The sequence below is a fragment of the Lepus europaeus genome, chromosome 5 (genome assembly GCF_033115175.1).
Source record: "Lepus europaeus isolate LE1 chromosome 5, mLepTim1.pri, whole genome shotgun sequence".
In the NCBI taxonomy this organism is placed as follows: Eukaryota; Metazoa; Chordata; class Mammalia; order Lagomorpha; family Leporidae; genus Lepus; species Lepus europaeus.
Genome location: NC_084831.1, coordinates 20,252,613 through 20,264,548, shown reverse-complemented (window position 1 = coordinate 20,264,548; position 11,936 = coordinate 20,252,613). Strand labels below are relative to the sequence as shown.

General features: G+C 50.7%; 1 pseudogene; it reads right to left on the bottom strand.

Moving 5' to 3' along the window:
* Window positions 1–6,607: 6,607 nt before the first annotated feature.
* On the bottom strand, window positions 6,608–7,602 carry LOC133760640 (BTB/POZ domain-containing adapter for CUL3-mediated RhoA degradation protein 3-like; annotated as a pseudogene).
* Between the last annotated feature and the right edge of the window lie 4,334 nt (window positions 7,603–11,936).

Genomic DNA, 11,936 nt, shown 5'->3' with positions numbered 1-11,936 from the left:
ATTCTTACTGAATTGATGCAAATAATCACATTGCAATAAAAACACAAAAATCCTCATCAAAGTTTTTGAATTTTAGAGGACTTAAGTAAGGGGATAGAGCTGGTATTGTGGCACAGCAGGTTAAGCCACTACTTGTGACCCCAGCATCCCATATCAGAGTGCTGGTTCAGGTCCCAGCTACTATGCTTCCAATCCAGCTCCCTGCTAATGTGCCTAGGAAAGCATCAGATGACCCAAGTACTTGGGCCCCTGCACCCATGTGGGAGACCTCAATAGAGTTCCAGGCTTCTGGCTTTGGGCTGGCCCAGCCCCAACCATTGAGGCATTTGGGGATTGAACTAGTGGATGGAAAATTTCTCCCCCCCCACCCCTTTGCCTTTCAAATAAATAAAATAAATCCTTAAAATTTGGAGGGGGGAGGTAAACTACTTTCATCTCAGTTTGAAAAATTATACCAAAGTGCTACAAACTAAAGAAAGCTTTTCTTGAATCTAATAGATAAGCATTCAAATACAGAGCCAATAGTATTTTAACTATTTTTTAAATTATTTATTTATTTATCTGAAAGGCAGATTTAGAGAGGGGGAGATAGAGAGGAAGTGAGATCTTCCATCTGCTGGTTTACTCCCATAATGGCCAGGGCTGAGCCAGGCTGAAGCTAGGAGCCAGGAGCTTCACCCAGGTCATCCAATTGAGGGGCAGGGGCCCAAGGCCCAAGCACTTGGGCCATCTTCCACTGCTTTCCCAGGCCATTAGCAGGGAGCTAGATCGGAAGTGGAGCAGCCAGGACACGAATTGGCATCCATATAGGATGCTGGCATCACGTGCAGCAGCTTTTCCTGCTACACCACAATGCCAGCTCCCATCAATATTTTAAATAGAGGACATACAAATCCACAAATTTCAGTAATTCATTCATCTTCCTATACCTAACTCTTGTTTGATCTCCACTAGCAATTTTATGGACTTTCCAGTTTTGTTTTGTTTTGTTTTTTTCAGTCCTGAACATCTTTTTTTTTTTTTTTTGAAAGACAGAGTTACAGAGAGAGGTAGAGACAGAGAGAGAGAGGTCTTCCATCCTCTGGTTCACTCCCGAGATGGCCGCAACAGCCAGAGCTGTGCCAATCTGAAACGAGGAGCCAGGAGCTTCTTCTGGGTCTCCCATGCAGGTACAGGGGCCCAAGGACTAGGGCCATCTTGTACTGCTTTCCCAGGCCATAGCAGAGAGCTGGACTGGAAGAGGAGCAGCCGGGACTAGAACTGGTGCCCATATGGGATGCCGGCGCTTCAGGCCAGGGCTTTAACCCACTGTGCCACAGCACCAGCCCCTCAGTCCTGAACATTTTCATCTAGTCTACTGAGCTCAAAGCATTCAGAAACCTGTGTTCAAGAATATTGGTTGGAGGGACCAGCATCATAGTGCAGTGAATTAAGCTGGTACTTGAAATGGCAGCCTCCCACACAGGAGCACAGGTGTGAGTCCCAGCTGCTCTGCTTCCAATCCAGCTCCCTGCTAAGGCGCCGGGAAAGGCAGTGGAAATTGTGTGAAGTGCTTGGACCCCTGCTGCCCACAGGGGAGACCTAGATGGAGTTCTGGGCTTCTGGACCAACCTAGATGGAGTTCTGGACCAACCTCAGCCATTGCAGCTATTTGGGCAGTAGTAAAGCAGTGGATGGAAGACATCTCTCTCTTTCTGTCAAATAAATATATATATAAATAAATTTTCAAAAAAGACTATTTGTTAGAATCTTCTCCATGAATCTGATTGCAAATATTTTCAGAGAAGAATCAGAACTATGACTTATAAAAGACTTGGTGAAAATTATAAAACTCTGGAGTTGTGGCATAACAAGTAAAGCCTTTGCCTGTGATGCTGGAATCCCATGAGTGCTGGTTCAAGTCCCGGCTGCTCCACTTCTGATCCAGCTCTCTCCTAATGCACCTGGGAAAGCAGTGGAAGATGATCCAAGTGTTTGGGCCCCCAAACCCACATGGGAGACCCAGAAGAAGCTCCTGACTCCTAGCCTAGGCCTGGTCCAGCATTGGCTGTTGCAGCCATTTGGGCAGTGATCCAGCAGATGGAAGATCTCTCTCTCTCTCTCTCTTTTTCTGTGGGTGTGTGTGTAACTCTGCCTTTCAAATAAATAAAATAAATCTTTAAAAAAAATTATTCAGCAAGTGACAAGGAAACCCAGGTACAGCATTCTCAAGAGCACCTGCAGAGTTTTATGAAACTTCTGTCCTTTTTGGCTTCTGGGCCTCTGATGAAAAACACAGCCTCAAACATCTTCAAAAATCCTTTGGGTTCTTTTTCAAGATAACAATCTTAACTCTTTTAAGATTCGGCTTTCCCTAGCAATCAGAATTTTACAAAAACAGCAGAGAACACCAGTGATGACCTTAAAGATTGCAACAGAAGGGATCAGGCTGAGGATGGTATTGTAGTCAAGAGTTCTACCCAAGGGCCGGGCTCCAATTCTGCAGGTTTATACTGGGGCCAGACAACATCAGAAAGGAAAACCAATTGCTTGGTCAGGATCCGGGAATCAAACTGATGGCAATTCTTTAGGATGCCGAAGGTGATTGTCTCTTTCTTTGAAACAGTCCAACTGAGGGGCAAGAAATGGCCTAACTGAGGGGTGACCAATGCAGAGCCTTCCTGGGGTGCCCTAGCAGAAGGCAGAGACTCAGTCTGAATGGGTGTCCACTTCAGTGGGTGTCCTGCCTGCCAGAGGGTGGCTTTGGTGCTGCGTTAGCTAAGAAAAGGCCGTGATGCGTCCTCCTGAAGAGGGAGAGGCCCTGATGCTGGGCAGTCGGTCCAGGCCCAGGAGAAAGGGGCCAGGAGCTGTCGTCACCCCTAAAGTCTTAGCTCAGCATGGTTCCCTATGGGTGGTCAGTTGAGAAAGGGGAGACAGTAGGCTTTTGGTGTTTGTGAAGGACAAAGGGGGCCCATTAAGGTAAGATAAGTATAGTCCTCACGCCCAAGGGCAAGCAGTATTGGGCATTTGTGAACAGGGGCCTTTGGATTCCCTGGCCACCAATCGTCAGGTGTCCTCAGATGGACGACCCTTTCCCTGCATGTCGGGGCTGTGGGGCCCCCTGCTAAGCTCCCTGAAGGTTCTTTCCCCTGTCTCAAGCAAGCAGGTATGGGTGTTACAGAGCCGGGGCAGGGGCGGGGCAGGGGTCTGCAGCTCTTGTTGCTGGGGTCTGCGGCTCGTCCTGGCCCTTAGGGACAGCACAGCTCTGGTGGCCGTCACAGCTCTCTGTGCTGCAGCTTGGCAGCTCGCTCCCCTCTGCAGGGTCACGGCTTCTCTTTGCTGGCTCATCAAGTGCTGCTGTTAGGTAGGAAGTGTGTGTGTGTGTGTGTGTTCAGCATGTGAAAGGGAAGCCTAGGAAACTGCCCAGTATTTTACATGACAAAGTCCTGCCCAGACCCTGGTAACTGTCCAGGTGGCCTCAGCCCCCCTCCCCCCACCCCCACCCCAGGAACGCTCCCTGGGAGAATCTTCTCTGCTCAGCGCCAAATGGGCTACCCTGTGAGATAACACTGGGCAATAAAACCTTCACAGCCTTCCCCCAAGGAAGGCACCCTAGGGGCAGCACCTCTGCCTGCTGCCAGGTGGGCTCCCCATTCTGATGACACTGTGTAGGAAAACCAGGACAGGAATTTCCAATAATTCACACTCAGCAAGCTCTTTGTCTGGAAGAAGAGGAAGGAGGGGGAAAGAGGAATGGCAAGGAGAACTGGACCCGATTCCCTTATAACCCCTGGCTGAATACAGACTGTGCACCCAGCTCTCAGCTCTCTGCTGAGCCGCCCCCTGGCCTGCAAGGTGTATCCTCTGCATTAAATCACGTAACCTTGCTTTCCCCAGTCTGAACGGCTGGGAGCTTCTGTCTGGAGAGGTGCCCGTCCGTTCTGACAGATGCCCTGCCCTCATTAAACCTTGTTACCCTGCTTCCCGCTGCTCTCTGTCTCACGCTGGAATTCTTTCTTGTGTGCAGACCAGAGCCTATCCCCCGTTTCTGCTAACGCTGCTGCCTTCTGGGTGACAGCCTCCCTTCTCTGCTGCTCCTTTTGTCTTGTGACCACAATGCATGAGGCGCTCGGACAGGGAAGGCGAAGGAGGCGGGGAAGCCCCCCAGCAGCAGGAGGGTCTGCCTCCAGCCACCTCTACAGGGCTGCCTGCCCTGAACGGCTTCTCAAGGCTGCCTGGCTCGGACTTTTATGTTTCTAAAGCAGGAAGTTCTCCCTGCTTTGTTGAAGTGTATGCTAAGAGACATGCCACGTGAACCAATCAGGGAACCGACACTGGAACAGCCTGTGTTTGTGCAGAGGTGTGCGGAGTCCTGGGTGAGGTTAGCTCATTCTGCAGACCCCACAACATCTGAAGATGACATTGCAAGTGTTTCTCCCCCTCTCCCTCCCCTCCAGAGCTCCTGGAGAGTTACACTGTGTTTTTTCTTTGCTGTTTTTTTTTTTCTTTTTGCTGAGCCCCTGGAGTCCCTCCACTTGTGAAGGAATTCAAAGGTGGAAGCATAAAGTGTACAGGAGAGCAGGATTTATTCAGGGTGAAACAAAAGATCCAAGTAAAACTCAAGAACCACGTCATACGCACATTTACAGCCAAACACGTAAAAGGGTCCCCAGTGAAGGAAAACCCCTCTCCAAGGAAAAAGATCCAACCATGAAAAGGCCCCCTCAGCAAGGTTAGGCCTTCCCTATACTCTGCTAAGGCTGGGTGGATGGAGCCCAACCGAATATTCAAAAGAGCATGGCCTCAGCTGTATGATGGGAGTGGGTGTGGCTTCCATTGTAATTTCATTATAATGACATTATAATGACCTCAAAGACATCTCGGAGAAACGCATCCTATAGCCATGTTAGAATATTTCCAGCTAGCACTGGTTCCAAGTTCCCAGCACTGGGAAACTTGTGGTTTCCGCTACTCAGAAAGGATTGCAGGCTTTGGTGGTGAGTAGGAGGTGGGCCTGGGATGTGCATGGAAAGGGAAGGCAGTTTGAATGGTGCACAGAAGGGAGGGGACTTGTTATGGCGGCCATGCCAGGCTGTCATAGGGGCTGCCTGTAATTCTACCCTGGGAGGTTGGCCACAGCTCTCAAAAGGCGAATCGCCTGGAACTGCCAATCACTAACCCCTGCGGGTGGGCAGGAGCTGTCAGTCACCAGCCTGCTGCTGTTTGATAGGTTGGCAAGGAGCTGTCGGAGCCCAGCTCCCTCCAGCTCCCTGTGCTCTCACAACGAGGGACCAGAGACCAAGGAGAAGGAAGGGCTGGCTGTGGTCAGAGGCCGACAGCACGAGTGGATTCATGCTGGAGGTTGGCTCCCTGTGATCTCAGGAGAAGTCCCTGTACAGGCTGCCAAAACGTTACGGGAAGTGACCGACTCAGGCCAGTGTCAAATCATAACAGAGTCAGAACCAGGGAGGAGAAAAGAGCTGGCAGGAGTAGAATAAAAAGTTGGGGGAAAGAGTCCTTGATTAAACAGAGACTACTAAAGGGAGAGGCTGTAGTTCAGAGGATGGTTAAACAAAGGGCCCATATCCGTGTCCATAAAAACTCCCATCCAAGGTGGACCGGCCTCTCAAATTTTTTTTTTTTTTTTTTTAACTGAGATGCCCAGCTCGTCTGTCAGGTGCACCTCTTTAAATCTGGTTATCATACTTACTCCTGCCGTCTGTCTCACGTCTGAACTCTTTCTTGCATGAAGACAAGAACCTCCGAGCAGCCATCTCTGGTAATACAAGGAGTTGCTATAGAACCCCAAACTGGGTCTGCTCTCTGGAGTGCAGCAAATCTATCACTGATACCAGAGTGAGAAAAAGCAGGCACAGCACAGAACAAGGAATAGTTAATGCCCAATTCCCAGACTCCTTGAGGGAGTGGAGGCACTGTATTGTATAGTTCAAAGTTGGGGCTGAGTAGTGAGTGATTAGCTCTTGTGTGGGCCCTGCTTGGTCCACAGTGTGTGTGGTCTTCCTTGGTCAGTGCTAGGGGTCAGCATCCCAATACCAGGATATTAGCCATAGAGGTAATAAATGAAATTCAAGTCCTACAGTCTGGTGCCTGCTGGTGAGTTCTTGTAAAAGGTCTCAGGATAGAGGCCAGCATTGAACTTTTAACTATGTTAACTACAGGGGAGGCTGTGTCACTCCCTTAACTTAATAAGTTAATCTTTAGAGGAATTATAAGCTAAGGAAATACAGGAGCCAGATAAAATATACATCAACGGCTACAGGAATGAGGCTCAATTACATAAGGAATTAAATAATTGCCATTACTCTAACAAAATTCTATCCATTCTCATCTCCTTCTGTATGTAAACATGTTTCTTAGTGATGCTATCTAAACACTGATACTGAATACAGCCTTCTTCCAGCAATAGCTGATGTCTGTTCATAAATATAAGAATAAACTGAAAAAAATGTATTGTGTTAAGAAATGCATCATTAAATTAAAAAAAAAATTTTTTTTGAGAAATAGCAAAATATCATCCGATTTGTTACAAAAGTATCCGCAGACTCCAGAGGCAGGATCTGAGCGAGGCGAGGAGGGCGGAGGAGGGCGGCGTGGTCCGCTTGCCTGCTCACTGGTGGAGGTGGGCCCTGTCGGTGGTCGGGGCGCTTGATGTGGATCCGTTGCGCGCTCAATCCGCTCCCGCTCTCGCTCCTCATCCTCATCCAAGTGGTGGGAGCGCCCGGCGGCCCCGCCCGTGGCCTCCAGGAGAGCATTGTCAGGTCCCCGGCCATCCTGGGCCTCATACAGCAAACTACTCAGGGTCTCCTGGTAAATTCTGGCTTCAGGGAACTCCACCTTGGTCTGTTTCTTCTCGGCGGCGTAGACGATGGAGGTGCAACAGACTTCAGCGATCTTGCGGCCCTGACCGTAGAAGGACCAGCAGCAGATTTCATCCCCAATGACGTCCTTTATGAAGAGGACCCGCCCGTTAAAGCGCAGGGACAGCTTATCAAACAGTTCAATGTTTTTCAACATTGTTGTCGTCAGAATTGCTGGCATACGGGTATTTGTTGTGACTTCTGTTGTACAGCAACTTCACAGCTGGCTTATTTGAAGTCGCTATGAGCTTTTGCTCTTCCTTGGATGAGGTGATGACGGGAACCTTGCAGAAAGGCTCGGAAGTGTCTTTGTTCTGTTGCAGGGCCGCCTGGCACTCCTCCAGCAGCCCCTGGACCAGGTAGCACTTGGCCTCTGCCAGCAGTTCCTCCATCTCCCGGCGGCTCTCAGGTAAGGGGACCGCCCCATCACGAAGGTAGTTGAATATGGTACCAAAGTGCCTCCCACAGCGGTCAGTGAGGATCCAGCCTTCACTGTCGGTGAGCACCTCCATGCGCCCACTGAACATGGCCTTCAGCATGGTGTCCTGCTTGGTCAGTGTCTGCATGGTGGTGTAGTAGAGGGCCCCATCCACGTTCAGCTTCACATACTTGGAGCTGGGGCTTGTGCCCTTGAAGGAAGTGGTGCAGGTGGCAGCCGCTGGCACCGCTGAGCTCACCACACTTTCTCTTGACATCTCTTCCATGAAAAGCCGGAGGACGCCGGAGTCTCCACACCCGGACTGAGAGAGGCACGAAACACCCAGCTCACTCGAGCCAGGGGCGAAGGCGGGGCCTGGGCGGGGACTTCCGCTCCCTGCATGTCCAAAAATTGTTTTAAAAAATTGTATTTGAGGCTGGCGCCGCAGCTAAATAGGCTAATCCTCCACCTGCGGTGCCGGCACACCAGGTTCTAGTCCCGGTCGGGGCGCCGGATTCTGTCCTGGTTGCTCCGCTTCCAGTCCAGCTCTCTGCTGTGGCCCGGGAAGGCAGTGGAGGATGGCCCAAGTGCTTGGGCCCTGCACCCACATGGGAGACCAGGAGGAAGCACCTGGCTCCTGCCTTCGGATCAGCACAGGGTGCCAGCCGCAGCGGCCATTGGAGGGTGAACCAACGGCAAAGGAAGACCTTTCTCTCTGTCTCTCTCTCTCACTGTCCACTCTGCCTGTCAAAAAAAAAAAAAAATTGTATTTGAAAGATAGAGTTACAGAGAGAGGAGAGTTTCACTCCCCAAATGGCCATGATGGCTGGGGCTGGCCTAGGCGGAAGCCAGGAAACAGGAGTTTCTGCCAGGTCTCCCCCATGGGTGTAGGGACCCCAGGACTTGGGTCATCCTCCACTGCTTTCCCAGGTGCATTAGTAGGGAGCTGGATCAGAAGTGAAGGAGTAGGGACTCAAACCGGTGCCCATATGGGATGTCAGTGCTGCAGGTGGTGGCTTAGTCCTCTACACCACAGTGCCAACCCCAAGAAATGCATTTTCATGCAGGTGTGTAGCACAGCAGGTATGTCACCACTTGGATGCCTGAATCCCATAACAGATTGCCTGGTTGGCATCTTGGCTACTCCATGCTTCCAATCCAGCTTCCTGCTAATGCTCTTGAGAAGATAGTGGATGATCAGCCAAGTATTTGGGTCCCTGATACCCATGTGGGAGAACTGGATTTAGTGGGCCCATGACTTCTGCTTGGTTCAGCCCTGGCTGCTGTGGGCATTTGGGGAGTGAACCAGCAGATGGAAGATCTCTCTCTCTCCTCCTATCTCCGTCTCTCCTTCCCTCTCTATCACTCTACCTTTTGAATAAATAATTTTTTTTTCTTTTTTGACAGGCAGAGTGGACAGTGAGAGAGAGAGAGACAGAGAGAAAGGTCTTCCTTTTGCCGTTGGTTCGCCCTCCAATGGCCGCCGCGGTTGGCACGCTGCGGCCGGAGCACCGCGCTGATCCGATGGTAGGAGCCAGGTGCTTATCCTGGTCTCCCATGGGGTGCAGGGCCCAAGCACTTGGGCCATCCTCCACTGCACTCCCTGGCCACAGCAGAGAGTTGGCCTAAAAGAGGGGTATCCGGGACAGGACCGGTGCCCCGACCGGGACTAGAACCCGGTGTGCCGGCGCCGCAAGGCGGAGGATTAGCCTAGTGAGCCACGGCACCGGCCAATAAATAAATATTTAAATGAAAGATTTCTTTTTAAAGATTCTATTCATTTTACTTGAAAGAGTTACAGAGAGGCCGGCGCCGCGGCTCACTAGGCTAATCCTCCACCTGTGGCACTGGGCACACTGGGCTCTAGTCCCGGTTGGGGCGCCGGTTCTGTCCTGGTTGCTCCGCTTCCAGTCCAGCTCTCTGCTGTGGCCCGGGAAGGCAGTGGAGGATGGCCCAGCTGCTTGGGCCCTGCACCCACATGGGAGACCAGGAGGAAGCACCTGGCTCCTGGCTTCGGATCAGTGCAGTGCACTGGCTGTAGCGGCCACTTGGGGGGTGAACCAGTGGAAAGGAAGACCTTTCTCTCTGTCTCTCTCTCTGTTTCTGTCTCTCTCTCGCTGTCTAACTCTGCCTGGCAAAAAAGAAGAAAGAAAGAAAGAAAGAAAGAAAGAAAGAAAGAAAGAAAGAAAGAAAGAAAGTTACAGAGAGGCAGAAGCAGAGAGAAAGAGAGAAATCTTCCATCTGTTGGTTCACTCCTCAAATGGCCGCAATGGCCGTAGCTGAGCTGATCCAAAGCCAACAGCCAGGAGCTTCTTCCGGGTCTCTCACGTGGATGCAGGGGCCCAAGGACTTGAGTCATCTTCAACTGTTTCCCAGGCCATAGCAGAGAAATGGATTGGAAGTGGAGCACCCAGATCCTGAACCGGTGCCCATATGGGATGCCAGCACTGCAGGCTGCGGCTTTACTCTCTATGCTACAGCACCGGCCCCAAAAGATTGATTTTCTTTCTTTCTTTTTTTTTTTTTTTTTTTTTTTTTTGACAGGCAGAGTGGATAGTGAGAGAGAGAGAGAGACAGAGAGAAAGGTCTTCCTTTGCCGTTGGTTCACCCTCCAATGGCTGTTGCGGCCGGCGCATTGTGCTGATCCAAAGTCAGGAGCCAGGTGCCTCTCCTGGTCTCCCATGCGGGTGCAGGGCCAAGGACTTGGGCCATCCTCCACTGCCTTCCCGGGCCACAGCAGAGAACTGGACTGGAAGAGGAGCAACCGGGACTAGAACCTGGCGCCCATATGGGATGCCTGCGCTGCTGGCGGAGGATTAACCAAGTGAGCCACTGTGCTGGCCCCTTATTTATTTATTTTTAAAGATTTATTTATTTATTTGAAAGGCAGAGTTACAGAGAGAGGAGAGGCAGAGAGGGAGGTCTTCTACCCACTGATTCACTCCCCAAATGGCACAACTGCTGGAGCTGAGCTGATGGAAGCCGGAAGCCAGGAACCTCTGGGTTTCTCACACCACATGTGTGCAGGGGCCCAAGCACTTGTTTTGCACACGTGCCCTCTCTCTCTCCACTCCCTCACACTTCTTCCTCCCTTTGGCATTCCTCTAGCTTACTCTTAATGCATATTCCTCTGTGTGGGAAACCAGCGCTTCCATGTGTGTGTGTGTGTGTGTGTGTTTACCTTCTTACCTTTTGAACAAGGTTTGCTAGCACTTTGTGCGCCTTCTGCATGTCTGCCCTTAGGTTTCTTGTCTTCGTGTGGGAAAGAGACCTGTGAAAACGAGTGCACCACTGCCCACATCAGATTGGCGAGCCAGCCAGGGGTTTGAGAAAGTCAGACTGTGACCCCCAGAAGTGGCAGTGTTTGAGTAAATCTGAATCTCTCTCAGCTACTAGCAGTTCCTAGCTGCTTGTTAGAAAAAAAAATTCTAAAATCTCTATTCAGTTTGGGGCAAACCTTTAACACTGATAATTTACAAGTGCCCACAGTTTGGCTGCATTTGAAAGGCAGAGTCACAGAGAGAATGAGAGAGAGAGAGAGAGAGAGAGAGAGAGGTCTTCCATCCGCTGGTCCACTCCCCAAATGACCTCTATAGCTGAAGCTGGGCCAAACTGAGCCAGGAGCCAGGGGCTTTCTCTGGGTCTCTCTCATGGGTACAGAGACCCAAGCATCTGGGCCATCTTGTACTGCTTTCCCAGGCCATAGCAGAGAGCTGGATGGGAAGTGGAGCAGCCGGGACTCATCCCATATGGGATGCCGGCACTGCAGGCGGTGGCTTTACCTGCTACGTCACAGTGCTGGCCCCCACACTGTGCTTCTGAAGTTAGTGTCCACTGCAGGATAGGTCAGCTATTAGCATGGAGCCACCACGGACAATCTCCAGGTTACAGACCCAGTTTTCATTTCAGGTTCTAACTCAGGACTCTATTTTTCTAAACTGGTGCACAGCTTGTTAACTCCACTCCTTTGCCTGATGGTAGGGGGAGGAGGAAAAAATTGATTCTGTTGCTTGGTTACCATGTCTGGCATCAGGAGGTGGTACCTCCAGCTATGATGGAGGTTCCACATCTGGCTGGCGGAAGATGGACAGTCCTCTCCACCCCCATCATGGCACGGGCCCACAGTAACTGCCTTACTGGCAAATGCCACAGCTGCTGCTGCTTCTTCTTCTTCTTCTTCTTCTTCTTCTTCTTTTTTTTTTTTTTTTTTTTTTTTTTTTTGCTTTCTTTCAGCTCAACGCTGGACTTACCCTGATGTCAATGCCTCCGAGAGGTTACAAGTCCTAGGTGTAGCTGCAGTTCTGGCTCCCCCGCAAAATATTTCAGGTTCAAGTAAAGGCCCCAAATAATGCATCTCAGGCCTGGGTCAAATGCCTGCTCTGGTTTATTGGAGTGTTAGAGCCCACTAGAGGCCAGATACCCTATGTGTGGTGGTAAAAAGGCCTACCAAACTATTTGGGGAGCTGGGCAGTGGTTTCAGGCCTGGGAGAACACCCTAGATCTACAGTCAACCTGTAGGAAGCCCTGAAGCAGGCTGGCACAGGGAACCCCAGCTTGGGATGCACAAGGAGATCGTGGGATGCCAGCTCTCACTTAATGCAAGGGATTCGAGTCACACGCTAAAGCACAGCTAGGCTCATACTGAGTCCTTTCTAACATTT